General features: G+C 40.4%; 1 long non-coding RNA gene and 1 other non-coding gene across 2 annotated transcripts in view; both read left to right on the plus strand.

The window, feature by feature from the left end:
* Positions 1 to 1817, plus strand: part of LOC125612372 — a 29453-nt gene extending 27636 nt beyond the window's left edge. The window contains exon 2 of the long non-coding RNA XR_007342728.1: positions 1508 to 1817. This is a non-coding gene — a long non-coding RNA (uncharacterized LOC125612372). The remainder of the gene's footprint in view (positions 1 to 1507) is intronic.
* An 18628-nt stretch (positions 1818 to 20445) lies between these two features.
* Positions 20446 to 20551, plus strand: LOC125612417. Its single transcript, XR_007342779.1, has one exon. It is a non-coding gene; the product is annotated as a U6 spliceosomal RNA (small nuclear RNA).
* The last annotated feature ends 6582 nt before the right edge of the window (positions 20552 to 27133 follow it).

The raw sequence follows: 27133 nt of genomic DNA on the forward strand, positions 1-27133 counted from the left end.
TTCAATCCCTAGCCCCCTCCCACCAAATGTGTGTGTGTGTGTTTATGTGTGTGTGTGTGTGTGTGTGTGTTTAAGTGCTAGGAGGCTGTCAGCTTTATTTCCCCTTTCTAGTTTTTACAATGCCTTCTAATGCTCTATATGCGGCACCCTGTCTATCAAATATGTGCTGGGTAGATAAGAGGTTCCTAAGAGTTTTTCTACCTCTGTACCAAAGGCCTCCCTGCCAATAATGGTCAGGCAACATAATGATGATCATAATAATGTTTAGCTTTATTGAGCACTTACTATATGCCAGGAAGTACTCTGAGTGCTTTATATTCATTATCTCATTTAATCTGAGAAGTTATACAGAGAGATACCATTATATTATGATTTCCATTTTATGGAGAAGAACCTAAGGTAATAAATGGGAAAGCTATAATCTAAATCTTTAGGCTATACGAGTCCAAAAACGAAGCTCTTGGCCTCACTCTCTGAAAGGTATAATTAATGGTGAAAGGGTTTGATTTCGTATATGTTAAATAAACAACAAAACCTATAAAATAAAATATCGATAATGCAAGAAAAGGGCTGGGGATATAGCTCAAGGTAGAGTGCTTGCTTAGCACATGGGATGCCTTGGTTCAATCCTCAGTACTGAAAAAAAATAAAAAACATGAGAAACAATTTTATTAGAAATATCCTAACATATTTTCTGGACAAGTAATCAAAAAATAAATAAGGACATAGAAGATATGAACATATAAATTTCTTTTACTCTGAAAACAACCAGTATAACTCCTTTTCAAGTTTCATGGACAGTGACAAAATTCAAAAAATATTAAACTACATAGAATATTTCAGTTTTGAAAAGTAGAAGTCGTAGAAGCCATTCTCTGAGCAAAACGCAGCACAACCAACAATATATAAAACATGCCACTTAGAAATTTAAAAACATAAATAGTAAATTATCCTTAAGGAGTACATCAGATTAAAAACAGACTGTTTGGAAAATAATTTGAGGTTGGAGTTGTGGTTCAGTGGTAGAGCACTTGCCTAGCATGTGTGAGGCACTGGGTTCAACTCTCAGCACCGCATATAAATAAATAAATAAAGGTCCATCAACAACTAAATGAAAATAATTTAAATAGCCAAAGTTATATGTAGAGGTAAATTAGCAGCATTAAATGCTTTTTAGTTTCAAAAAGAGAGAAAAATAAAATGAACGAATTATGCATGCAGATTGAGATTTTGTAAAATAAAGTAATAATTATTCCCTCCAAGTGAGAGAAAGGGAATATTTGACATAGAAAACAGAAAACCAAACCAAACAAAAACCCAAAAGCCTAAGAGCTGGTGGGACGTGCTTTGTGCCTGTGGATAGACAAGTACGTAGTAGTGTCTGTGTGAATTTGGTCTTCTGACATGCGGCTCTAGATTTTTCTACATTTGAATATCCTGTACCTCTATTGTGGCACTGTATATGTTGCTTGACAGTGAATTTTTCCACTTATGACTCTCTTGACAGGACAGAGACCATCTCTCCATGCTCACTGTATTCTTGGGACTTGGTGTGTGGTGTTGGACCCTTGATAAATGTTTGCTGAATAGAATCAATGGATGAGTTCAAGTATCGACTCCCATGTCTCCCATGTTGTATTTAGTCCCCAGAGTTCCTTCTGTCTCCACTGCCTAGCCACATGCCCCAAGCCAATGTCATGAGGCCTGAAATGAATTATTCTTACAATAAGGGACAAACAATGAAATATCTGCCTAGTGGAATATTATGTAACCAATAATAATTGTGTTGGCAATGTGAATAAAATATGAAGATGTGGGGCTTTGCTTTTCTTCTTATTTCCACCTATCCACTGAATAATCAAATATTTCTTTTGTAAAATGGCAAATAGTCTTCTCTACCCTCAAGGCCCAGTTCAAATGCCACTCTCTTCTGGGGACTTACTTACCCTGATTTCTCCAATCAGAAAAAACAAAAACAAAAACAAAAAAACTTGCCTTTTCTGGGATTCCACAGCATCAGCCCCTCCCTCTGGTCTCTTAAAATTTCTGCTTTTGGTTATTTGTGTCTGCTAATGAGTCGACAGCACCCCCTAGCAGGATTGTAGCTTTCCTATGTACTACCACCTCTGATAAGAAGGTACACTGTGAAGTTCATCTGGACTTGGAAATCATCTCCCATGGTGAGGGGCTTGGGCAGGGTGGGGAGGGCACAAATGCACAGGTTTGAATGGGTGGTTGCCTGAATGACAGACCATGCTGAACTCACAGCATGCCAAAGCAAATGATCACAGAGTCCCCAGACAGACTTCAGCAACGCTCAAGGACCAGTCCATGTACGTACACTCACCTACATTGTACCTGGCTGGGAAAAGGTCCCTGAAGCAAGTTGAATGGCATTAGCCAAAATGAGGAAAGAAGAGGGTGTATGCTGTCACAATACCTGGGGCGGATAAATGCAGTGGAGACAGGTGTTTATTGTATTTGTGCCCAGATGAACAGGAGGACATTCCAGGCATAGGGACCCAACTTAGAAATCCCCAGTAGCTGGAGATAAGCATAGTTACTTTAGAGCCACAGCATTGGAGAGCCCTCCAATCATTTCACTTGGCTGTCAGAAAAATTTTTCTAAAGCCTCCCTGTCACTCACTCCTCTGCTTAGAACTCTTCAGTGGTTCCCCATAACACTTGAGAATAGGCCTGATATCCCAGGCTCATGTGTTCTGGTCTCCACAGATGTATCATCTCCTGCCATGCACCCAAACTGAACATTTCAGGAGTCCTGATCTGTCCCGTTTTGCTCCTCACTCCAATGCCTACAGTGCATTCTCAGTTGTCAAACTGAATCATGCTACTTCATTGAAATAGAAATGAAATCCAGGCTTCTAGTTTTAAAGGGTTCTCACTGGCCAAATCTGGGACAATTCTGGCACCAAAATCTTTCAGGTTAATAATTATAAGATCATTGGAAAATCATAGAAATCCAAGAGCCCCTACTAACAGTAAATATGTAAACAAGTAGGCAAAAGAATGTCAAATGTTGACTAATAAATGTGGAGTGAGTCCTTAGAGTTGAGGAGTTAGCATATTCTAACTATCATGATATTTATTCAGGAAAGGATTATCCATCAGTAGATGTTAAATCTATTTATAACCTCTGAGAATGGAGTGGGATGATCAGAAAGTATCTCCCCATGGATTGCTTATTAGTTGTAAGGGAAAAACAGTAATTCTAAATTGAGAAATCAGACAATGCCTTGACTGAGTGATCAAAATTTAAATCACCAAAGACACTGAGGACACAATATCACTTACACAGTCTTACGCCATGATTGCATTACTCATATATAATAATGAAGAAACAGAAAACAAACCAAAAGGAGAAACATTCTATTAAAATAAAGGGGAAGATTGCATTCTTCAATAGTGTCAACATCATAAATGACAAAGAAAGGCTACCTATTCTAGATTAAAAGATACTAAAGAGAAATAACAACTTAATGAAACACATCATTCCTAGACTGGATCCTGTATACTACAGGGGAAAATGCTATATAAAGGACATCATAGAAACAGTTTACAAGAGAGGTGGTTAGCTGCCGTGTTGCATCAATATTAAATTTAGTGAAGTGGGCAATTGCCTTATGGTAGGAAATATACGCTATATTTAGGGGTAAAAGAACATGATGTATGCAACATTTTCAAATAGCTCAGAATAAAAGCCATTGTATAAGTGTTCAGGATAGAGAGCAAATGATAAAACAAATGGGGTAAATGTTAACAATAGCCTTTTGTTCTTGTCTTACAATATTCTGAAATTTTAAAATTGTTCCTCCCCCCCAAAAAAAAAGTTAAACCCAAAATTCCAAGTTCTTTACCATATCCCCCCCCCAAGTATGTTCCTGTCACAGCCCCAGCTACACAGACTGAATTTCAGTTTTCCTAACATACCAAGGTCTTTCCCACCTCTAGACCTTTGTGTACCTACTGTTTCCTTTATATAGAATTCTCTTCCTTCTATTTAGGTCTCAGGAATACAGTAATTGTCACTTATCAAAATGATCTTCTTTGTACCCCCCTCCCCCACATTTAGATTTATTGTATTCTTTCATAGCACCCTAAACTTTTCCTTCACAACACTTAACACAGTCTTATATAAGGATTTGTATTTGGGGAGGATGGTTTAATGTCAGTCTTCCCCAGTAGCTTGGAGGATCCCTGAAACTAGGGCTCCTGTTTTACTCATGAATGCATCCTCAGCATGGGCTACTGAATCTGGCACATCAGTGGGCACTCAGTAGACAGCTGATTAAATAATGAATTCTAATCTCCAATTTACCTCCAAACTCTTGGCAGCTCTCAGAGAACGTACCCTGCATTCCATCTCTAGAATTATTCAAGAGGCTTTGTCTTTGAAAGCTTCTTAGATTCCCCACCATCACATTAGTATTTGAAACAAAGAGGCCATGGTAAGGAGGGGGGAGCTTAGGAGAGGCATGTTAAGGGAGAGATGCTGAATCAGAAACCTGGACTCACAGAGGAGGAGTTATCAAGGAGGCAGTTGGTTGATCAGGCTGGTGCTTAGAAGGAGAGTCTGGTAAGGAGAGATGATCAGTAGTTGAAGCTGTTAGCACAAAGAAATCTCACCTGGGTACAACAAAAAAGGGTCCAGGGATGGGGCAGAGACCCTGCCTTAAGGACTAAGCAGAGGAAAAACAGCAAATAAGCAGCACACACGAGAAAGAGTAATTACTGAAGGTAAAAGTGGAGGACACTTGGGCATAAAAGCCATATACACTTGAACTTCCTTCTTTCTTGTTCAAGACCAGCAATCTGGAACCTGGTGGGTTGAGGCAGCTCAGTGCAGGTGAAAGGCTTGGACTCTGAATCCTGACTCTACAGCATAGAGCTGTGTGTCCTCGGGCACTGGATTTAACCTTCCCAGATTCCAAGTTCTCATCTGCAAAATGAGAGTAGTGCTAGTATTTATTTTATGGGGCTGCTGTCAGGATTACCTGAGGTCGTCTTTGGAAGGCTCTTTAAACCACATTTGGTCTAAAGTCTAGGGAACAAATGACATTGCATGTGCTTGCACAGCAGGAGAGGATGTACTCGTCCCAACTATGGGGACCATGTCCTAAATTCAGCCTTTCCTCAACAAGAGTTTCTGACAAGAGTCAAGACAGCCCTCCTTACCATCTTTTGTTACATGTCCCCTTCCTCTGATTTGATCTCTATTAAAAAAAAAAAATCCTATGATGGGGAGATTCCTTTTAACACCACTCTTTCCTCCATAGCCTCCTTTTGAAGTCATCAAAGTGGGACTTTGCCCACTTGATTGCAATTAACCCTCACCTAAGAGCACTTTGTACCCTGTTTTTCAGGTGATGACACCTCCTCAACACAGCTACCTTCTGTGAATATAAGCAAGGATTCTCAGGCCCCCTACTTGGGGGTGCCACTAATGTCTGCCCAAAGCTTCTGACCATCCCATCTCTGAAGGAAAGAGGGATGTGTGGATACCATTTCACAGTTTAGAAAGCACTTCCCCAGCATACTCCCCAATTCATCCTCACAACTGCCCTGTGAGGTAGATACAGCAGATAATAATAACTATACTGGTCCACATTTACCAAGCATTTACAATGTACCGTGCTCTATGTTAAACATTTTCATGTGTGATCTCATTTAAACTCAACAACATCCTATGAAATAGATTCAATCAGTGTCCCCATTTTACAGAAGAGAAAAATGAAGTGGTTAGAACTTGTCCCAAATCAAAGAGGTAGTAGTAAGTAATGGAGCTAGGATTTGAACCTCAGACTGTCTGACTCCAAAGCCACACTCTTAACCCTCCCTATAATACGGCCTCGCAAAGCAAGCATATTCTTTCCCACGTTATTCTGCTAAATTGAAACTCAGAGAGGTAAAGTGATTTTCCTAGTCTCACAACTAGAAAGTGGCAGAGCTAGGATCCACATTTGGATCCTTTGGCTCTAAGGCCTCTGACACCAGGAAGCTCTACTGGCTGAACTTGATTGACAAAGAACTAGGTCTTGCCTTGCCAGTGCTGCTCAGCCCAGGGCAGTGTCTTTGCAGAAATTCCTTTCTGGTATTAACTGAGAAATTTTTGTTTTTCTGAATCTCAAAAACAATTGGTGGGGCTGGGGTTGTAGCTCAGTGGAAGAGCGCTTGCCTAGCATGTGTGAGGCACTGAGTTTGATTCTCATCACCACATAAAAATAAATAAAGGTCCATTGACAACTAAAAAATATTTTTTAAAAAATTCGTGAAGAGGGGCTGGGATTGTGGCTCAGTGGTAGAGCGCTCGCCTAGCAAGTGTGAGGCCTTGGGTTCGATCCTCAGCACCACATACAAATAAATCAATAAAATAAAGGAATTGTGTTCAATTACAACTAAAAAATAAATTTTTAAAAAATTGGTGAAGAAATTGGCAAAATGGAGAAAAGCACTATAATTCTCCTGTGAGAATGAATGCTTAACAATACAGAGGAATTCAAAAGCAAGAAAAGAAGTGTTGACACAGGGAATTTGAAGTTAAAGTAGTCATTTCTGAAACTTGGGATAAGGAGCACATAGAAAAAAAGTTGTCACAATCTAATTCATTCTTTTGTAGCTGTTAACATATTAAAAGTGTATTTATGCCAGGTGCAGTGGCACATGCCTGTAATATGAGGCAGGAGGATGGTAAGTTTGAGTTCAGCCTGGGAAACTTGTTGAGACTCTGTCTCAAAATAAAAATTGAGAAAAGGGCTGGGGATGTAGCTCAGTGGTAGAGCATGCCAGAATCAGGGGAAAAAAACTGTATCTGTGGGTCTATGATTAACAGTGAGTCACACTAACAAATAAGATAACATGTTTACATGCATAATATATTTTATACAAAAATCTATGAATGATGACCCAAGAAATAAAATGTTTTGGAAATAAGCCTTATATTGGCAATTTCAACTCATGACTGTGAAGTTCTGTCAATCTTTAACTACTTATTTAAACACTTTGTTATTTAAATATTATCCAATAGTGTTTGTTGGCATTTCCAGTTTTTGGCTACCTGCTATGGCCTACAGTTCTTTTCTTTTCTTTTTTGGTACTAGGGATTGAACTCAAGGGTGCTTAACCACTGAGCCACATCCCCATCCATTTTTTATGTTTTATTTAGGGACAGGGCCTCGCTAAGTTGCTGAGGCTGGCTTGGAACTTGCAATCCTCTTGCCTCAGCCTCCTGAGCCACTCAGATTACAGGGGTGTGCCACCACCCCAGCCTGGCCTACAGTTCTTTTTAACTGCTACTAAATGTGTTTTTACTTGTTTTAAAAAGTACAGAAAGTTGGGCTGGGGATGTGGCTCAAGCGGTAGCACGCTCGCCTGGCATGCGTGCGGCCCGGGTTCGATCCTCAGCACCACATACAAACAAAGATGTTGTGTCCGCCGAAAACTAAAAAAAATAAATAAATATTAAAAAAAAAAAAAAAAGTACAGAAAGTTAATGAAAAATACAAAATAACAGATTTCAGGAATTCCTAAGAATTCCGGTTTTTCATTTCTAAATTTGGAAGATTAATATCTTTGGGAATTTGGAAATCTTAATTAACAAAACTTTGTTATTTGAGCTTCCCAAGCAACACAGTGGGATAGCAGATGGTGCCCAGAGGCCCTCTTCCTTCATTTACAGGAAGCACCCACACAGGAGCTCGTCCTGACTGGGGCTTCCTTCACCAACATCACTCTAGAGAGGTCTGAAAAGAGGTCACTCTAGAGAACTATGGGTTGAGCTTGAAGCACTGGTCTTAAGCACCAAAATTCTATGTCATCTCAAATTTCATATCAATCATTGGAACAAACGTTCACTTTCCTCCCAGGGAGCTTGAACACTTTAGTATGAAAAGTGTTCCGTATAACTTATCACTGAGAAAAATGGATGCTCCATAAAATGGATGCCTTGTCAAACTCACAGCCTTAATTCCACCGTGTCCAGCACAAGAAGTGGCATATTAGCACCGACTGTGGAGTCAGACAGGCAGACCTGGGTCCGAATGCTGGTTCTGCAACATACTGGATGTGTGACTTTGGGCAAGTCCCTTAACTTCTTGGAGACTTAGTTTCCCTGTCTGTAAAATGCTGATAATATCAATGACACAAGGATGTTGTGAGGATTAAATGAGATAATTCCCATAAATCACATCGCCTGGCACAGAGTAAGCTCTGGATAAATGGGAGATGCTATTGTTTCCTAGTGTGATAGGTCCTAGTATGATAGGCCCAATAATAAAGTCAGGAAGCAAGAGGTTGGGGAAAGCCCTTGGACCACTCATTTGCCATGGGTTTCTCCAGGTGGGATTTTCCAGGTAGGGTGGGTTGGCTCAGGGCTGTCCCAGAAGTCTCCATCAGTCCCTCCATATGGGTCCTGCAGCAGGAAGCGGGGTGCCTGGGCTGGAAGGCCTCTGGACCATGTGGGTTCCTAGGTTGGCTGGCAAGATTGGCACCCTGGTGTAAGTTCCAGCAGCTCAGAGGCCAGGCACCCATAGACTCTCAGGGCTGCAGGCGCGGTATTGCAAACCCCATGCATGGGTGGCTGTCGTAGACCTTTGTCAGCAGCACATGGTGGGGCAGGCAGCTCAAGGCCGGTCTTTGGTGCCTCCAGCACCCCTCTTGGTGGTGAAGCCCCTCGCCAGTGTGGTCCCTGTGGCACTGCACGGTCGGACTCGGCCTCTGGGAGTCAAGGCTGCGGCCACGTTGCAAGCACACTCGGGCCATTTGGACAAGGGCCGCGCTGGTGTGAGGAGGCTGGCAAGGCCGCCTGGTGTCCAACTTCCTGTGTGCTGGAGGCACTGCTGGGCCTCTCGGGGAGGCGTCCTCAGGCGCTTGGTGTGGTCCGAGTTCTGCCCTAATCTCTTCCCACACATTGAGGCTCAGGTGGGGAGCAGGATGGATTCTGTGACCTTAGGTTCTGGGCAAAGGTAGACACACTTGCCCTTGATGTTCCTGCAGTGGGTGTTGAGCTAGGAAGCTCTTTCTGCCCTCAGGGCATGGGTAGGTGGCTGGATCTTGGGGTGGCCAAGGGACTCCTAAGGGCCTCACCTTGCCTGGCGAGCAGGCTCACCTCCCCTTCCCTTGGGGGATCGTCCTGGGTGCCCTAGGGGCCTTGCTTCCTCCCCCAGGAGCTCTGGTATCTGGCCCAGTGGAACTAGGCCGGGCATTTGTCCGGAGGCCCCTCCTAGGCAGGAGCCTTCTGAGGGGCTCTGTCTTCAGGCCTTTCTCGTGGAGGGCTCTCCTTGTCATTCTGACTCCTGAATCCTGCAGGGAGAGAAGAAAATCTGGGTAGTATTTCCTCTTCTCCTCCCCCGACCCAATGCTAGCAATACCCTGCCTTGGGAGTCCTAAATGAGATGACTTGGTGGATGTCTGTTAGCAATGACTAAGTTCTGTATTTCTGACAGTAGATTAAGAGATTGATGGCAGAACCTTGTGGGAAACTGTAAGGGCTCACTTTCTGAAAATAGTGCTGGGTTTGAATTCCAACCACAACACTTTCTTGCAGTGTAATCCTGGTCTAACTACATAATTTTGTGCAGTCTCTGTTCAGTTGTTAGATGTTCAATGATAACAGCAACCTCAAAGGATTCTGTCAGTGTGGTTGGTGAATCCATGGACCATTAGGAAGGCAATGCCCAGCAGTGATAGGTTAAATTGGAAAGATGAATACAAATTTTACCTTAAGGAAAATTTTTTCTATAACTCTGTCACCATTTGAGGTTCTATACTTTACCCTCTACCAACAATGTCTAATAGATTTACCCCTTAAATAATCAGAGGTCCTTGGAGGGTAATTGATTTAATTCCTTGAGACAAGGAATAAGGATGGGTCTAGAGCATCCTTTTGATACCAGAAAGCAAGGATATTTTCAAGGACAATAGGGGTAGTGATATGAAAACAAATGATAATTAAATGGACTGTCACTGTCCAAGCTGTTACAATTTGGGTACCCTAAAATATTTATTCATTAATATGCTTAAGTAAAATATCTGGGAAAAGCTGTGAATCTATAAGTCATTCAAAAGTAGAAAGCTATGAGAAAGACTTTCAAAAGGTAGTTGTACTAGGAAAAGTGATAACATGTATCATTTTGATAATAGTTATAAGTAGAAGAGTGTTAATAAATGGATATTTTGTTTCTATATTTCCTCTATAAGGAATAAATATTAACTAGTATCTTTCTGTGCAAGGAGGAAAGAATAGAACCAGAAAACTGTGAGTCTGGTAACATCAAGAAAATAAAACCCTTGGGCTGGGGATGTGGCTCAAGCGGTAGAGCGCTCGCCTGGCATGTGTGCCGCCCAGGTTCGATCCTCAGCACCACATATAAACAAAGATCACTAAAAGCAGCCTGAATCAAAATGAGTGGGAAAACATCCCAATAAACACATTTAAAAAAAAAACAAAAAACTTAACCATGACTAGATAGCACCAAGGAACACATAAAGTCACCAGATGGAAGGAGACTCATGTGTCCTAATGAGAACTAACATAGATAATAAAATAGCCCTGAGAAGCTTAAAAAAGTTTTTTGAGCTCTAGGTTCCATCACAAAACATCACAAAAAGATTCCCAGATTCTAAAAAAAATTTTTTATATATATATATATATATATATATATATATNATGGTCTGGGGATGTAGCTCAGTGGTAGAGTGCCTCTGGATAGAAACATAAAATATGGTATTAACCTGAGTATTAAAAAGAAAAGAAAGAAAGAAAAGAAAAGAAAAAATTAAAGGTGCCCCATAAGGTAGTGCACACCATCAAAAACAGCAAAGGACCTGAATAGACATTTGTCCCAAGAAGATAAACAATGGCCAACGACCACATGAAAAGATATTCGACATATTACTCATTAGGGAAATGAAAATCAAAACCACAATGATACTCCTGATGCCCATCAGGATAAAAGTGTTGGAGAGGATATGGAAAAATTTAAACCCTTATGCACTGTGAATAGAAATATGAAATGGAGCATACATTATGGAAAATAGTATGGCAGATTCTCAGAAAGATCCAGCAATACCAGCTGATTTTATATATATATATATATATATATATATATATATATATAATATATAAAAATATATATATATTTATAAATTGAAAGTAAAGTCTCAGAGACATACTTAAACACCCATATTCACAGCAGCATTATTTACAATAATCAAGGGATGAAACTAACCCAGATGACTACTGACAGATAAATGGATAAATAAAATGTGGTATTTAGATACCATGGAATATTAGTCAGTCTTGAAAAGGAAGAAAGTTCTGACCCATGCTACAACATGAATGAAACTAGAGGATATTATATCAAGTAATATAATCAAGTACAAAAGGACAAAGACTGTGTTGACTCCACTTGTATAATATACCTAGAATAGTCCAATTCATAGAGACAGAAAGTGAAAAGGGGGTTGCCAGGGCCTGCGGGGAGGGGAGAATGGGGGGTATTATTTACAGTGGTACAATTTCAGTTTGGCCAGATGAGAAGAGTTCTAGAGATGGATGGTGCTGGTGACGCACAACAACATGAATCTACTTAATACTACTGACTATACACTGAAAAAAATGGTTAAAGTGATAATTTATGTTATATATGTTTTACCACAACTTTAAAAAGATCTCCAAATTCTAATGTGCAGCCAGGCTTGAGTTTCTGTCTGGGGATATGGCAAAAAATATGTGTGAAACCTCAGTGACCCTACCAATTATAAATAATATTGGAATACATAGGTTTTAATCATGCCAAAAATCAGGCATGATTATGATAGGACATGGCTCAAATTATGTAAAACTTGAATATATCAACCCTGGGGAATACACCAAAGTTCAGAAATAATATATATATAAAATCAGTCAAATATGTGACTCTTACTGGATTCTAATTCAAACAAACTGAAAAAAATTAGTAAATATTTATGGGACAATTTGAAAATTTGAGGCTGGGCATGGTATGACACACCTGTAATCCCAGCAACTGGGGAGGCTGAGGCAGGAGGATTATAAATTTGAAGCCGGTCTCAGCAATTTAGTGAGATCATCACAAAACAAAAAAATAAAAAGGGCTGGGGATGTGGCAAAGTGGTTAAGCTCACCTGGTTCAATCCACAGTACCCCAATCTTTTTTTTTTTTTTTGGAATAATCAGGATATTTGGAAAAAACAATGAAATATATATATATATTTGTAATGGGGTGTTGAACCCAGGGGTGCTTACCACTGAGTCATATCCCTAGTCCTTTTTTTTTTTTTTTTTTTGAAACAGGGTCTTGCTAAGTTGCTTAGGGCCTTAATAAATTGATGAGGCTGAGATTATAGCCATGTGCCACATAATGTCCAGCTTCCACGGCATATTTTATTATAATATTTATTATACATTTTTAGTTGTGATAATGGTGATTTAAAATCCTTATCCTTAACCAGGCATAGTGATGCACACCTATTATTCCAGTGACTTGGGGCATCACAGGTTTGAAGCCAGCCTCGGCAACTTAGTGATGCCCTAAGTAACCTAGTGAGACCCTATCTCAAATTTAAAATAAATAAATAAATAGGGCTGGGAATGTAGTTCAGTGGTAAAGTACCCCTGGGTTCACTCCCCAGTACTCAAAAACAAAACAACAACAACACCTTCTCATTAGAGAACAAAGAATTTTAAATTCTATAATATCTGAGATTTGCTTCAAAATAATAAAGGGACAGAGTCAGTGAGCATGAGTTGATGATTGGTAAAGTTGACTGGTAGTTTCATATACTATGAAATTTATTTTGTATATGTTTGAAATTTCCATAAAAAAACTTTTTTTTTTTTTAATTTCTTTTCAGTACTGAGGATTAAACCCAGGGGCACTCTACCACTGAACTACATCCCCAGCCCTTTTGGATTTTTATTTTGAATCAGGGTCTCACTAGGGTGCCCAGGCTGCCATTGAACTTGTGATCCTCCTGCCTCAGCCTCCTGAGTTGCTGGGACTACAGGGATACACCATGCCTAGCCTAATTTTTTTTTTTTTTAAAGCATACAAAAGGAAGACAAACAGATAAGGAAAGTTAAAAGCGCCACGTGGTAACAAGAAAAATTTCACGATAAAAAGGTGCTAGTGCTAACTATGAGCAGCTTGGATTTGAACCTGAGACCCACTCAAACTAACAACAGGTCTCTGTTCAGAACCTGCAATCTCAGCTTATTCTGGGATAATTTCCTTATTCTTTTTTTTTTTTAAAGAGAGAGTGAGAGAGAGAATTTTTTAATATTTATTTTTTAGTTTTCAGCGGACACAACATCTTTGTTTGTATGTGGTGCTGAGGATCGAACCCGGGCCGCATGCATGCCAGGCGAGTGCGCTACCACTTGAGCCACATCCCAGCCCCAAGACGGGACATTTTATAATGATAACAGAGTCAATTATGTATCAGGAATACATAATTATAAACATATATGCACCTAATGAGCAAGCCCCCAAATCAACATGAAACAAAAACTGACATAACTAGCCTAGCATGATGGTGCATGCCTGTAATCCCAGCAGCTCAGGAGGCTGAGGCAGGAGGATCTCAAGTTCAAAGCCAGCCTCAGCAACCACAAGGTGCTAAGTNGAGCCTAGAGAGGAGAGCTTGGTGGCATGCTGTCTGCTGGTTGATCAGGAAGGCACTCAGTCATTCGGCACCAGCCAGGTGTCAGGCACTGGTAATGTGTTAGTGAGCAGGGTCCTACCATTTTTCCCTCTAAGTCCCATTGTCTGTCTGCTTTTACCCACAAACTGCTCCCTATCACACTTTTCCCTTCAGGCCATTCCCATGGATAGAACTAGGACATGCCAGGACTCTTCCCTGTTCTAGGTTGGGACATTGGCTTCACCACAGAATAGCCCTGGCTTCTATTCAGGGGAACAGAGCAAAGGTTTCAATTCAGGATGCTAATCTCCACACAAGTGGTTAGGAGCACCAACTTTGGATTGGAGTCAGCTTTTTATTATCCATGACCTTTGATAAGTAATATAATTGTAGTAGAGATAATATTCACCCAAAAAGGATTCCTATGAGGAGGATATTATGTATATATGTGAGTGTGTGCATGTGTGTATATACAGTGCATAGTTATTGATCATATATATCTCTGATCTGTATCTATACATGGGATGTAGCTCAGTGATACAGCACTTGCCTAGCATGTGTGAGACCCTGGGTCCCATCCCTAGTACCACATAAATTCAAGGTCAGCCTCAACAAATAAGGGTTCAATGTCCACTACCAAAAAAAAAAAAAAAAGATTCTGGGGGATAAATGTCTCTATAGACAATAGCCAGGGTGGGTTAGAGTTTACGAAGTGTCTCATTGTTCTCCAGGATCCATCTGACTTCTGCACAGAACATACTGGTGAGTAGAATGGTAGTGACAAGAATCACTACCTCAGCTTCTTTCCATTATTTGATGGTGCCATTAATCCCTGTACTTTCCCCAGGGATATGCTATTTCACTGGTCTTTGCAGGGAAGGAAAGTTTTCAGAGGTAGCCCTTCCTAACATATTGGCTCTCAGTGTGTGGGTCTATATCAGTTTTCAATGTATTACTTCTTAATTCTAAGTTCATCTTCCAGTACTGGCTTTGAGAGAATGGGCTCCACTAGTTACATGTTTCATAGATCATTGTTAAATTTTGTCGGTAGAGGGCGCTGGAGGGACACTGCAAAAAGATGGGATGCTCTTCATGGTTTGGGTCCTGATGAGCTTTCATTTATCTTGCTGTAGTTTTGCTGGGGCATGTATGTGAGATACATCTCAGTGGTCCACTGCCCTAGATGCATGTCCAGAGTGAGAAGCCCTTGGGAAGCTTGCAACGACCTTGCCACACTCCCTCTTCTAATGGTGTATGTCATAACGCCCAGGCTATATGCTGCCTTTGTGTGACTTCTGACACTTGGATGGTCTTTGCACATCCACCACCCATCTTGACCATTATGTGGCTTTCTCTAGTACTGAACACTGGCACATCAATCTTCCTCCAGCACTTGACTTCTGTAGCAATCTGTTTTTTTCCAGCATTGGGATATCTGTATTGGTACAGCTTTTTCCAGTACTGGGCTCTTAGGAGGATACATGCTTTAGTGTTTGATTCTTGTATTAGTATGTTTTTTCTAGAGTGCTCAATTACGTCTAACATTATTCTTAAAGATACACAAGCAGATAGGATGGTAGCATATTGGTAAAGTTCTCTCTAACACTGAGCTCCTGCAGAGTACACCTGCTGTAGTACTTGGTTCTAGTAGTTCTCAGTGGTCAAGCTTCACGGACACGGCAGAGTGCAGATTTCTAGGAGGTCCCATTGGTAAGACACACCAGTGACTTCTCTGCCATGCCTTTGTGGGAGAGGACTCTTCCTTAACACTCTCAGCCCTAAGGCAGTAGCTGATCTTTATATCTGCTACCTCTGTGTTCTTTAAAATTATCTTTAGCTCTCATTAGCCAATTCCCCATTGTTCCGATGTCTTCCAATAATTCTTAGTAATTAATTAACTATTCTAATGTTAATTTTTTTCATTGTGGCTCTATCTCCTGTTTGGACCCTGACTGATAAAATAATTGGTATTGGGAATAGTCCACGGAGATAGATCCAAAAAGTTAGGATTTAGAGATTGATCTGGTAACACCCTTGGGCTTGAGCACAATTCGAAGCTCATTGTCAATGGGAAATGGGATACCAGCAACCATGGTGTGCAGTGGGACAAGTTAATCCAGGTTATGGCTTCTTGTGTGCAACTGTAGCATGTACCTTAGGAATCTAAATTATTGCTACCCTTGACTGCTAAGGCAGGTTCTCTTCAATACATTTGGGTGATTACAGAGAGAAAAACACAAGGTCAGGTCTATTAACTTTCAGTTCAAGTCACAATCTAAAAATCAGAATGCTTTTACAACAAGCCTAACACAGTCTGTTACTTTTTTGGGTGTGTGTGTGTGTGTGTGTGTGTGTGTGTGTTGCTGGGGATTGAACCCAGGGCCTTGTGCATGGGAGTCAAGCACTCTACCAACTGAGCTATATCCTCAGCCTCTAAAACAGTCTGTTACTTGTGTAGACTTTTTTTTTTTTTAAAGAGAGAGTGAGAGAGAATTTTAATATTTTATTTTTTAGTTTTCGGCGGACACAACCTCTTTGTTTGTATGTGGTGCTGAGGATCGAACCCGGGCCGCACACATGCCAGGCGGGCGCGCTACCGCTTGAGCCACATCCCAGCCCCTTGTGTAGACTTTTGATGTTGTTAAAAGTCAAGCACAACATTTAATTGTGTGATTTGCTGAATTACAGTGACAGTGAAATTCAGTCTCCACAAATTTGTCATGGAAAAACTAAGAAACTGCTTGGGTATGTTATGCACACTTATAATCCTAGTGGCTCAGGAGGCTGAGGCAGGAAGATCACAAGTTCAAAGCCAATCTAAGCAACTTAGGCCCTAGGCAATTTAGAGAGACCCTATCTCACAATAAAAAGGGGGCGGGGGTTGTGGCTCAGTGGTTAAGTGTTCCTGGGTTTGATCCTAGTAGCAAAAAAATAACAAAATCAAATGAACAAAATACTAAGGTATTGATCAGGAAATAACAGAAATTTGGAATGGTACAGGACCCACAGGAAGCAGACAATATTGAACTCCTAAGACACTCAGTCTTCCTTGTGAGTGGAAGTAACCTGCCTTCCAGTTTTAGGAAACTATTTGTTTTATTTTGTTTTTGCTTATTTGTGTGTTTGTTTTGGTACCAGGGGTTGAACCCAAAGACATTTTACCACTGAGTTACATTTCCAGTCCTTTTTTAATTTTTTTATTTTGAGACAGGGTCTCCCCAAAGTTGCTGAGACTGGTCTTGAATTGTGATTCTCTTGCTTCATCCTCTAGAATCGCTCAGGATTACAGGTATGAGCCACCACACCTGACAGTTTCTTCTATTTGAAAGCCCTGTGATTTCCTCACCTGGGCAAATGCCTTGAAAGTGGACAGTCATTTCTCTCAAAACCCACCCAAACTACCCTTTTGCTACTGTGCCTTTAACTGGAGTCAAATCTCAGCATGTTCTAGCGGGGAAGGTATACATTATATGATCCAAGAGGAAACAATTTACACACCACAGGAATTGCAAGATGTTAATATGGTGGAGAAACATGGGGAGTATGGAAAAAATGGATTCTAAGGGTGTTAAACCAGTGAGGATAGAATGTGACACCCAGTAGGGCTGAATTCACTGATGTGGGTATGTTTATTTACAGATTTAATGTGTTAGCTTGTGTGTTTCAAATTAGCCTTAAGAGGTATTATTTGGTTGTTGATTGAGATTTTGACTTAATGGTGGGCTACAATTAGTGGATTGAGATGCTAAAACTTTCCTGGCATCACACAGAAAGGGAAATTAAAAGGATCGATATGATAGAGGGATTTATCATGTGAAATCTGTCCACTATATTCTGTGAGAGGACCCAGAAGACACTCCCTTTGTTAAGGCATTAAAGAAAACACTTCCATCTTTGCAAAGCTCTTTGCTATCTTTTATAGTACAAATAAGACTCCTTGAGCTGGGCAGAGTGGTACAAGTCTGTAGTCCCAGTGACTGGGGAGGCTGAGGCAGGAGGATGACAAGTTCAAGATCAACCATGGCAATTTAGAGAGAACCTGAATCAAAATTTTAAAAATGTAAGAAAAAAAAAAAAGAACTGGGGATATAGCTCAGTGATACAGTTCCATGGGCTCAATTTTCAGTATTGGAGAGAGAGCAGGGGAGGGGGAAGGAGACAGAAGAGATCCTGATCTCAGTGAGTATGTCTCAGTGATTATGGAGAGGATCCCAACAAGGTGGATATATCAACTGTAAAGGCAGCAGAGACCACCAGGCAATCTTATTTCTTAGCTTGAGGTGGTCTTGGTAACTAATTGATCACAGTGTCCCTAGATATGAAATAGATGGCAATGAACTCCAATATTGCTTGATCTATATCCTTGCTGATCTTCGACCCACTATTCAAAAGTCTAGTATTGAAGTCTTCAGCTATTATTGTAGCATTGCCTCTCTCTCCCTTTAGTTTTTTTTTTTTTTTGGTTACCTGGAATTGAACTCAGGGCCACTCAATCACTGAGCCACATCCCCAGGCCTATTTTGTATTTTATTTAGCGACAGGGTCTCACTGAGTTACTTAGCACCTTGTGGTTGCTGAGGCTGGCTTTGAACTTGAGATCCTCCTGCCTCAGCCTCCTGAGCTGCTGGGATTACAGGCATGCACCATCATGCTAGGCTAGTTATGTCAGTTTTTGTTTCATGTTGATTTGGGGGCTTGCTCATTAGGTGCATATATGTTTATAATTATGTATTCCTGATACATAATTGACTCTGTTATCATTATAAAATGTCCCGTCTTGGGGCTGGGGATGTGGCTCAAGTGGTAGCTCATTCGCCTAGCATGTGTGAGGCACTGGGTTAGATTCTTAGCACCACATAAAAATAAAATAAAGATATTGTGTCCACCTAAAACTAAAAAATAAATACTTAAAAAAAATAAAATGTTCTGTCTTGAGCAAAAATTTTTGTCTTAAATTCTGCTTTGTGTGATATTAGTATAGTCATTCCACATCTCCTTATGGTGACTTTTACATGGTATATATTGGCTTCTTGTTTCATCCTTTTATTTACAATCTGTTTGTCCTATTTATATTCTAGAGTATATAGGTGAATCTTTTTAAAAAACTGTTCTGCTTTTGTTTTCAGTGATGGGACTCAAACCCAGGTCTCCACTATGCTAGGCAAGTGCTCTCTACCACTGAGTCACACCCCCATCTCCTTTTGTTCTCCCTGCCCTTTATGGTACTAGGGATTGAATCCAGGGGTACTCTATCACTGAGCTATATCCCAGCCCATTTAATTGTTTGTTTGTTTGTTTGAACTGGGGATCCAACTCAGGGCTATGCAAATGTGAGGCAGATGCTTTGCCACCAGAGCTACATCCCAGCCCCTCGTTTTAATTTTTTTTATTCTGATACAAGGTCTTGCTAAATAGCTGAGGCTGGCCTTGAACTTGTAATCCTCCTGCCTTACCCTCCCAAGTTGCTGGGATTACAGGTGTACACCATGTTGCTCATGGAACCTTCTGTCTTTTGACTGGAGTGTTTATTTCTTTACATTAACCTAATTAAAATCAGTAAATAACCTAATTACTAATAAGATATGATTTACAATTGTCATTGTGCTATTCTATATGTATTCTACTTTTTGTTCCTATATTTTTCCATTATTGCTTTCTGTATTACATATTTTTCTAGCTTTTTGTTTTAATACCCTTGTTGTTTCTTTCCCTTTATTCTTTTGAATTCTTTTCTTTTCATTTTTGTGGTAGTAGGGATTAAATCCAGGGCCTCTGTCACTGAGCTACATACCCAGCCCTTTTAGTTTTTTATTTTGACTATAGGGTCTCACTAAATTACCCCCGCTGGCCTTGAAATTGTCTCAGCCTCCCAAATTGCTGGGATTACAAGTGTGCACTACCATGCCCAGCTGAATTACTCTCTTAATGATCCCCTGAGGATTATAGTTAACTTGAAGTAATCTAGGTCACCAAAATCCTGGCTTGGGTTGCCACAGTGGAGTCACAGCCTCTTAGTAGTTTTGAGATCCATGTCGCCAATGACCCAAGGCCCTGACTGAAGGCACAGTGAAGTCCCCTTGAGGAAGGATCCTGTACCACCACTGCAAGTGTTCCTCATAAATCCTCCTCCAAACCTTCCCCAAAGGGACCAATGGCCATTTACTAGGGTGCCTATGCCCTGGGGGAAAAGGAAATATCTAGACCTTTTAGGGATTAGTAGACATTGGCTCTAAGTTTATGCTTATTTCTGGGGACCCAAAATACCACCGTGTTCCACCATTCAAAATAGGGGATTATGGTGATCAGGTGATAGATGGTCTTAACTCTAGATCAACCTAATGGGCCTGGCTGGTCCACAGACTCATCCTGTGGTTACTTCTTCAATGCCTGAATTTTTACTTAAACTTGACATACTTGGTAGTTGGCAAAGTCACTAATGAGACACACAAAGATACTGAAAAAGATTATATGACATGTCAGAAATACAAAGAGAAAGAAATTATGCCATTAAATGCAAAGCTGAAAGACCAATTCAGAAGACCTGACATGCAAATAACAGGATTCCCTAAAGGAAAGTAAAATAACAGATGGAAAGGGACATTTGAATGTGAAGAGTCAAAGGACTCCCATGAATAAAGATAAGCATCCAGACACATCCCAATGAAATTTCTGAATTCCAAATATTAAAAAAAGACCTCACATATTTCAGACAGAAAGACCAGGTTACTGAAAAAGTAACAAGAACTGGACATTAAGACCAGACATCTGGGGCTCACTTTGACAGCACATATACTAAAAGTGGAATGATCCAAAAAAGATTAGCATGGCCCTGCACAAAGATGATACACAAATTCCTGAATCAGTCCATATTTTTATCACAATGAATATCACTTTTATGTATAATTATAATACACCAATTTAAAAAGTTAATAAATAGAAGGAAGATCAGTAGAGTACAGGAAGAGGACCAGGGGGAGGGAGGAGGAAAAGAAGGGGAAATACCAGAGAGTGAAATGAGTAAATTATGTTATGTGCATGTATAAATATGCATATAATACATGAACCTCACTATCACAAACACCACTGTTATGTATAACTATACTGCACTATAAAAGCATTTTTTAAAAGGGGGAAGGTGTGGGGCTGGGACTGGGGCTCAGTGGTAGAGCGCTCACCTAGCATGCATGAGGCACTGGGTTTGATACCCAGCACCACATAAAAATGAAATAAAGATATTGTGTTCACCTATAACTAAAAAATAAATATTAAAAAAGGGGGGGGGAGTGTTACTCATTAGGTAGCAGAAAGTATGAAAGAATTTCATGAAGCCAGGCGCCGTGGTACACACCTATAATCCCAGTGGCTCAGGAGGATCAGACAGGAGGATGGCAAGTTCAAAGCCAGCCTCACCAACCATGAGGCGCTAACCAACTCAGTGAGACCCTGTCTCTAAATAAAATACAAAATAGGGCTGAGGATGGGGCTCAGTGGTTGAGTGCCCCTGAGTTCAATCCCCAGTATCAAAAAAAAAAAAAAAAAAAAAAAGAATTTTATGAGATGTATATTTAAAAATAAAAGGTAAAAGTTTATTTCCAAATGTTTTATTTATATATACAATCTCTAATTTATATGTACAAGTTTCAAGACTCAGTAGAAATGGGGTAGTCCAGATGTGGAGGTGGGTAATGTTGGGAGTAGCTTATTGTACTGACAGATGAGTCCTATATGGGGCCTCAAACTTTAAGTCTGCTTGCCTCAACCTACCAAATAGCTGGAATTACAGGTATACACTGCCATGCCTGGCTCACATCTCACTTTTTAAACAAATCTGCAGCTTTTTCACTGGCCATGGCTTTATGAGATGACAATCATGCTCTTTCTAAGTAGAAAGAACACTGATCTTGAAGATAGAGGACCAGAGTTGTAGTTTCAACTTTGTCCTATCTTTCTGTGTAACTTTGAGCCTATTGCTTTCCTTCTCTGAGCCTATAACCTTAATTATTTTAATTGATAACTATAAATTGCACAAAACATTCAGCTAGGTACTGTGCATGGGGCATAATACTCCCACAATCATAAGTTCTTTTTACATTAAATTATTAAATGTACAAATTTACTTCTTTCTGTTCAACTTTTAGGTAACTGTAAGAATTTCAGATCCAGTACATACAAATCTCCAATCATTTATTGTCATCATCTAGGCACTTGGAGCAGTAAAACTAAAAAGGCAGCAAACATCCCACAGAATATCCCTCTCAGAGAGCAAGTTACTGTGCCAAAATAAGTCATCGCAAGAATGAATCTTCCATTTCAAGAGAAAAGTAAGGGAACACAGAATACCCATCAATAGAGTAGATAGTTTAAAATGCTTTAAAATGTCACTTAAGCCAGACATGGTAGTGCACACCTGCTGTAATCCTGGTGACTCAGAGGGCTCAGGCAGGAGGACTGCAAGTTCTAGACTACCCTGTGCAACTTAATGAGTACCCCTGGGTTCAGCCCCCATTATTGTAAAATAAAAGAAATATCACTTATTGTCTAGTTAACAACATGGTAAAAAAAATTATAGGCTCTTTTGTAAGTTAATATATCCCTCTGCTATCTAGCTGATGAGAGTTCATGTGGGGCCTCACAATACCTTGGGACATTGGTCATGCCCTTTGCAACCCATGGAAGTCACGGGACCCTGGCATGTCATTGTTCCTTAGAAGCATCACACATATTTCCTTGCACAGTGACTCTACCAGATTCCTGATTTGGCCTCTGTTGGCCGCCATTATTTCAGTTCATTTTTTCTAGGTTTGGTTCTCAAACTTCTTCAGAGATTGGATCTGATCAGCCCAGGAGTCATGGCCCAGAGAGGAAGTATTTTCAGTTCAAACACCTTCAAGGCCACATGGCCAACCTGTAGGAGTCCACTAGCATTTCTGGGTGGGATATTGGTTGTGTGGGTGCCAGCATCCCTTGGGCATGCTAACTACATGCTAGTAACATCCTCAGAAATTATGACAAATCAAAATGTCCCTGTGTACTTCTTAAACATCAAGGCCCAGTACTGCACTGCTTGGGTGTCAGGGATTCAAGGGGAGGAAATGGGGTATTGTGACACTTGATCTTTTCACTTATAAGGGACTGCAGATATGGCTGTCACTTGAATTATGAGAGCAACTTCTAGCAAAGTCCCGACTTCCTTGCTAGTATTTTTCACAGCATGGGAGTTTTGAGGCACATAATATTTTAAATGGAGAAAGAAGGCTGGAGTTATAGGTCAGTGGTAAAACACCTCCCTTATCATGTAAGATGTGCTAAGTTCAATTCCCAGCACCATGAAATGTAAATAAATCGGAGAAAGAGCACTGCATACTGAGGGAAGGGCACTGATTTTTTTTTTTTTTTTTTACAAAAACCACATATGTGCATTCTAGAAAACTAGGAAATACAAAAAGGCAGAAATAAGAGTAACACTCTAGCCAGGCATAATGGTGTGTAACTGTAGTCCCAGCTACTTGGGAGACTGATGCAAGAGAATTGCAAGAGAGAGAGAGAGAGAGAGAGAGAAGAGAGAAGAGAGAAGAGAGGGGAGAGGTAACACTATTCCTGTCATCTAGATATTCTTGCTGTTAACACCTTCCATTGGTCTTTTCTATCATTTCTAAAAGCTCAGCATGGGCCTTGCAGAGAATAGAACCTCCACGACTATTGAAGGAATGAATAGAAATAATTCCTTGTCTCTCAATTAGAAGACAGAATGCAGTGATCTCTAGGAAAACTCCCTTCTAAAAACTCCCTAGAGAAGCTACAGTATGACTCTGTGTGTGTATGTAGCCCAGGGCCTGGCACGTGAAGAAGACCCAGTAAATGGGACCCATTGTTACCATCATGTTCATGTTCCCCAAGCAGACTTGAGGGTACCCCTCTTTTTTATTTCAAACTCTGAACCTGGTCGCTGCTCTCTAATAAAACAGCTTAGGCAGAAAATGGCACTATAAACTTAGGCAGGCCTTAGGACTCTCCAAAAAAGAGTCCTTTCTGCATAAAAATACCCTCTTCACAGATAAGAAAGTGGAGAGGCTGGAATTGTAGCTCAGAGGTAGAGTGCTTGCCTAGCATGCATGAGGCACTGGGTTCGATCCTCAGCACCACATAAAAATAAAGATATTGTGTCCACGTTAAAAAAAAAATGTGAGGCCGAAGAGAGTGACTCTCATTAGTTTGTCACAGCTAATCTGCCTCCTCACTTAGTTGGCTCCCAACTGTGCAAGATCACTACAGAATTAACAGAGCAGTAGACTCTGGGATGGACATCTGGAATCCCAATCCTTGACAGGAGCACTAGTGTATGCTCCTAAGCAAGTCATTCTTCCTTTCCTAAACCTCAATTTACTTGTCTGTAAGATGGAGATAATATTCTTGCTGGGTGATAGCAACAGAGAAATTGTAAATGTACCTAGCCCTGTGTGGTACACAGCAATAACTCAGGGTGGTAATTCCAGGTCAGGGAAATATTAGTCAGTAAACTCAGCCCCAGAGAGGCAGGACTGGCAAAAGAAAGCTGTCCTGAGTGGGAAAGCTAGGTTCTGGGTACTCGGATTCCTCTCTGGAAAGGGGAGTCCTCAATTCTTTTTTTAAAAAGTACTTTTATTAGTTATTGATGGATCTTTATTTATTTATATGTGGTGCTGAGACTCGAACCCAGTGTCTCACACATGCTAGGCAAGCACTCCACTACTGAGCCACAATCCCAGCCTGGGAATCCTCAATTCTATCTCCCAAACAACTATAGACTGCCTTAAGAGGTTCCCAATATATAACACAAAAATATTGTTGCAAATGATGGATAAAATAGTCCTCATCTGTGTTTGAGAGTGCTCATGCTGATGTCAAGACTATATGGGTTCAAATCTGCCTCTACTAACTAGGGAACAAGTGACTTCTCTATGTTTCTGTTTTATAAATGGAAATAATAAAAAAATAGTACTTATCTCAGAATTGAAATGATTTTGTGAGTGTGAATGTAGCACTGTTAAGAATATTACCTAGGGGTCATGACTGTAGCTCAGTGGTTGAGCGCTTGCCTTGCATGTGTGAGGCACTGGGTTCGATCCTCAGCATCACATTAAAAAAATAAATAAATAAAACAAAGATATTGTGTCCATCCATCTACAACTAAAAACAATTTTTAAAGAAGAATATTACCTAGCTTACTGATCATAATTTTGTTTGATATGGTACACAAATATCATATAATTACTTGGAGTAGGTTGAGGTTCTCATCCAGGTTGATGAACAACATTAGCCCCTATAGGCTACAGTTTTGAAAGGGTTAAAAATTAAGCTGTCAGGCTGAGGTTGTGGCTCAGCAGCACAAGGCTAGCCTAGTATGCGGGAGACCCCAGATTCGATCCTCAGCACCACAAAGATAAATAAATAAAATAAAGGTATTGTGTCCAACTACAACTAAAAAATAAATATATTTTTAAATTAAGCTTTCTCTGGAAAAGGAAACTAGATCTACTAGAAATGAGTTGTGAGTTTAACGTGCTGTTAAAGCCCATAGTGAAGGATAAGACATAGAGTATGGTTTGAATGTGGAGGCAGAGGGTCTTGGTTAGCATAGCAAGGAATGAGAAAGTCCCTGGCCAGTAAGGAAAGAGAGGGAGCCCTGGTTCATACCCCATGGCTGTGTCCTGGGAAGTGCCAAACCAGAGAGCAGGTGGCTGGCTAACATTCTAGGAAATATGGGACCCTATGTACAGAGTCCTAGCCAGTCCAGAGATTTTAGTGCCCACATGTTGTACAGGCCAGAAGCTAGGGATTGTGGGCTTGGACAATGAAGCCAACAGCAACCACAATGACCTATGATTAGACTCCATTCACTCACACACATGCTGGAAACCCAGGGAACACCTTCCAGGTGAGGAAGTTCAAAGGAAGAAAGCCCAATGGTGACTTGAGTTAGGATTTCTGTTTAGGGTCATAAATTAAGTTGTTTTATAGAAATATTTGAATATTTGTTTAAAGCGGTACTCAGGACAACTTAGTCAACCAAGCACTCACATGTTTTGGTCTAATTGTTTCAGTCTTTTCTGTTCCATTCCCCAGCTCTGTCTTACTTCCAGATTTGGTAAGGAGGTGGTTTTGGGAATCAGATAGACTTAGGTCTTGTCACTAGCTGTGTAATTTTGGACAAGATACTTACTTCTTTGCTGAACCTGTTTTGTTGTTTTAGAGTTCAGGACTCTGTGCATGCTAAGGAACCACTCTACCCTTCAACTACACCCTCAGCCCTGAATTCTATCTTCATTAGTAAAATGATATACTTTCTCACTGAAGTTATTGGTAAACTGAAGTTAAATCATAGGGTTGTTTTCAAATTATGTTCTGAAGAACCTTAAATCAGATAATCCAGTGCTTTCCAAACTTCATTCATATCCCATTCTCCCTTGATACATATTCTATTTTTTACTTAATTTTGTTTTAACTAATCACTTTTTATTTTTATTTTTTTTTGTACCAGGGGTTGAACCCCGGGGTGCTTTATCATTGAGTCACATTCCCAACCCTTTTTATTTTTTATTTAGAGACAAAGTCTCCTTAAGTTGCTTAAGGCCTTGCTCAACTGCTAAAGCTGGCTTTGAACTCGTGATCCTCCTGCCTTAGCCTCTCGAGTTGATGGGATTACAGGTTTGCACCACCACCCCCAGCACATTTTTAGACAAATATATGTTTACAGGATATGCCTATCATTTACCCTATAATGGTAAAAATATATGGGTCAAAATCAGAACCATGCTGTTTGCTTCTTGGTAGCCATGGTTACGATCCAAACCTTTGAGCTCAAGGCTTGGATTTTATTTGTTGAAAAGGATTACCTCAACCAGGTATGGTGGTGCACCTATAATCCCAGGGATTTGGGAGGCTGAGGCAAGATGATCTCAAATTCCAAGTCAGCCTCAGAAGCTCAGCGAGGCCAGTCAGCAATTTAGCAACCCTGTCTCAAAACAGTGGGGATTTAGCTCAGTGGTAACACATACTTGGTTCAATCCCCAGTACCAAAAAACAAAACCCTAGGGGGCTGAGGACATAATTCAGTGGTAGAGTGCTGCTTAGCATGCTCAAGGCCCTGGGTTCATGCCCATTGCAAAAAAGAAAAAAGAGAAAAAGATTACCTCAGTCACAAAAGGTCACATACAGAATTAAATAAAATGTTCAAAATAGCCAGATCTATAGAGATGGAAATCCTTAAATCTTGGGCTGGGGATGTGGCTCAAGCAGTAGCGCACTCGCCTGGCATGTGTGCGGCCTGGGTTTGATCCTCAGCACCACATACAAACAAAGATGTTGTGTCCACCGAGAACTAACTCTCTCTCTCTCTCTCTCTCTCTCTCACACACACACACACACACACACACACCTCTCTAAAAAAAAAAAAAAAAAAAAAATCCTTAAATCTACA

The sequence above is a fragment of the Marmota marmota genome, unplaced genomic scaffold (assembly GCF_001458135.2).
Source record: "Marmota marmota marmota unplaced genomic scaffold, marMar, whole genome shotgun sequence".
Taxonomy (NCBI): Eukaryota; Metazoa; Chordata; class Mammalia; order Rodentia; family Sciuridae; genus Marmota; species Marmota marmota.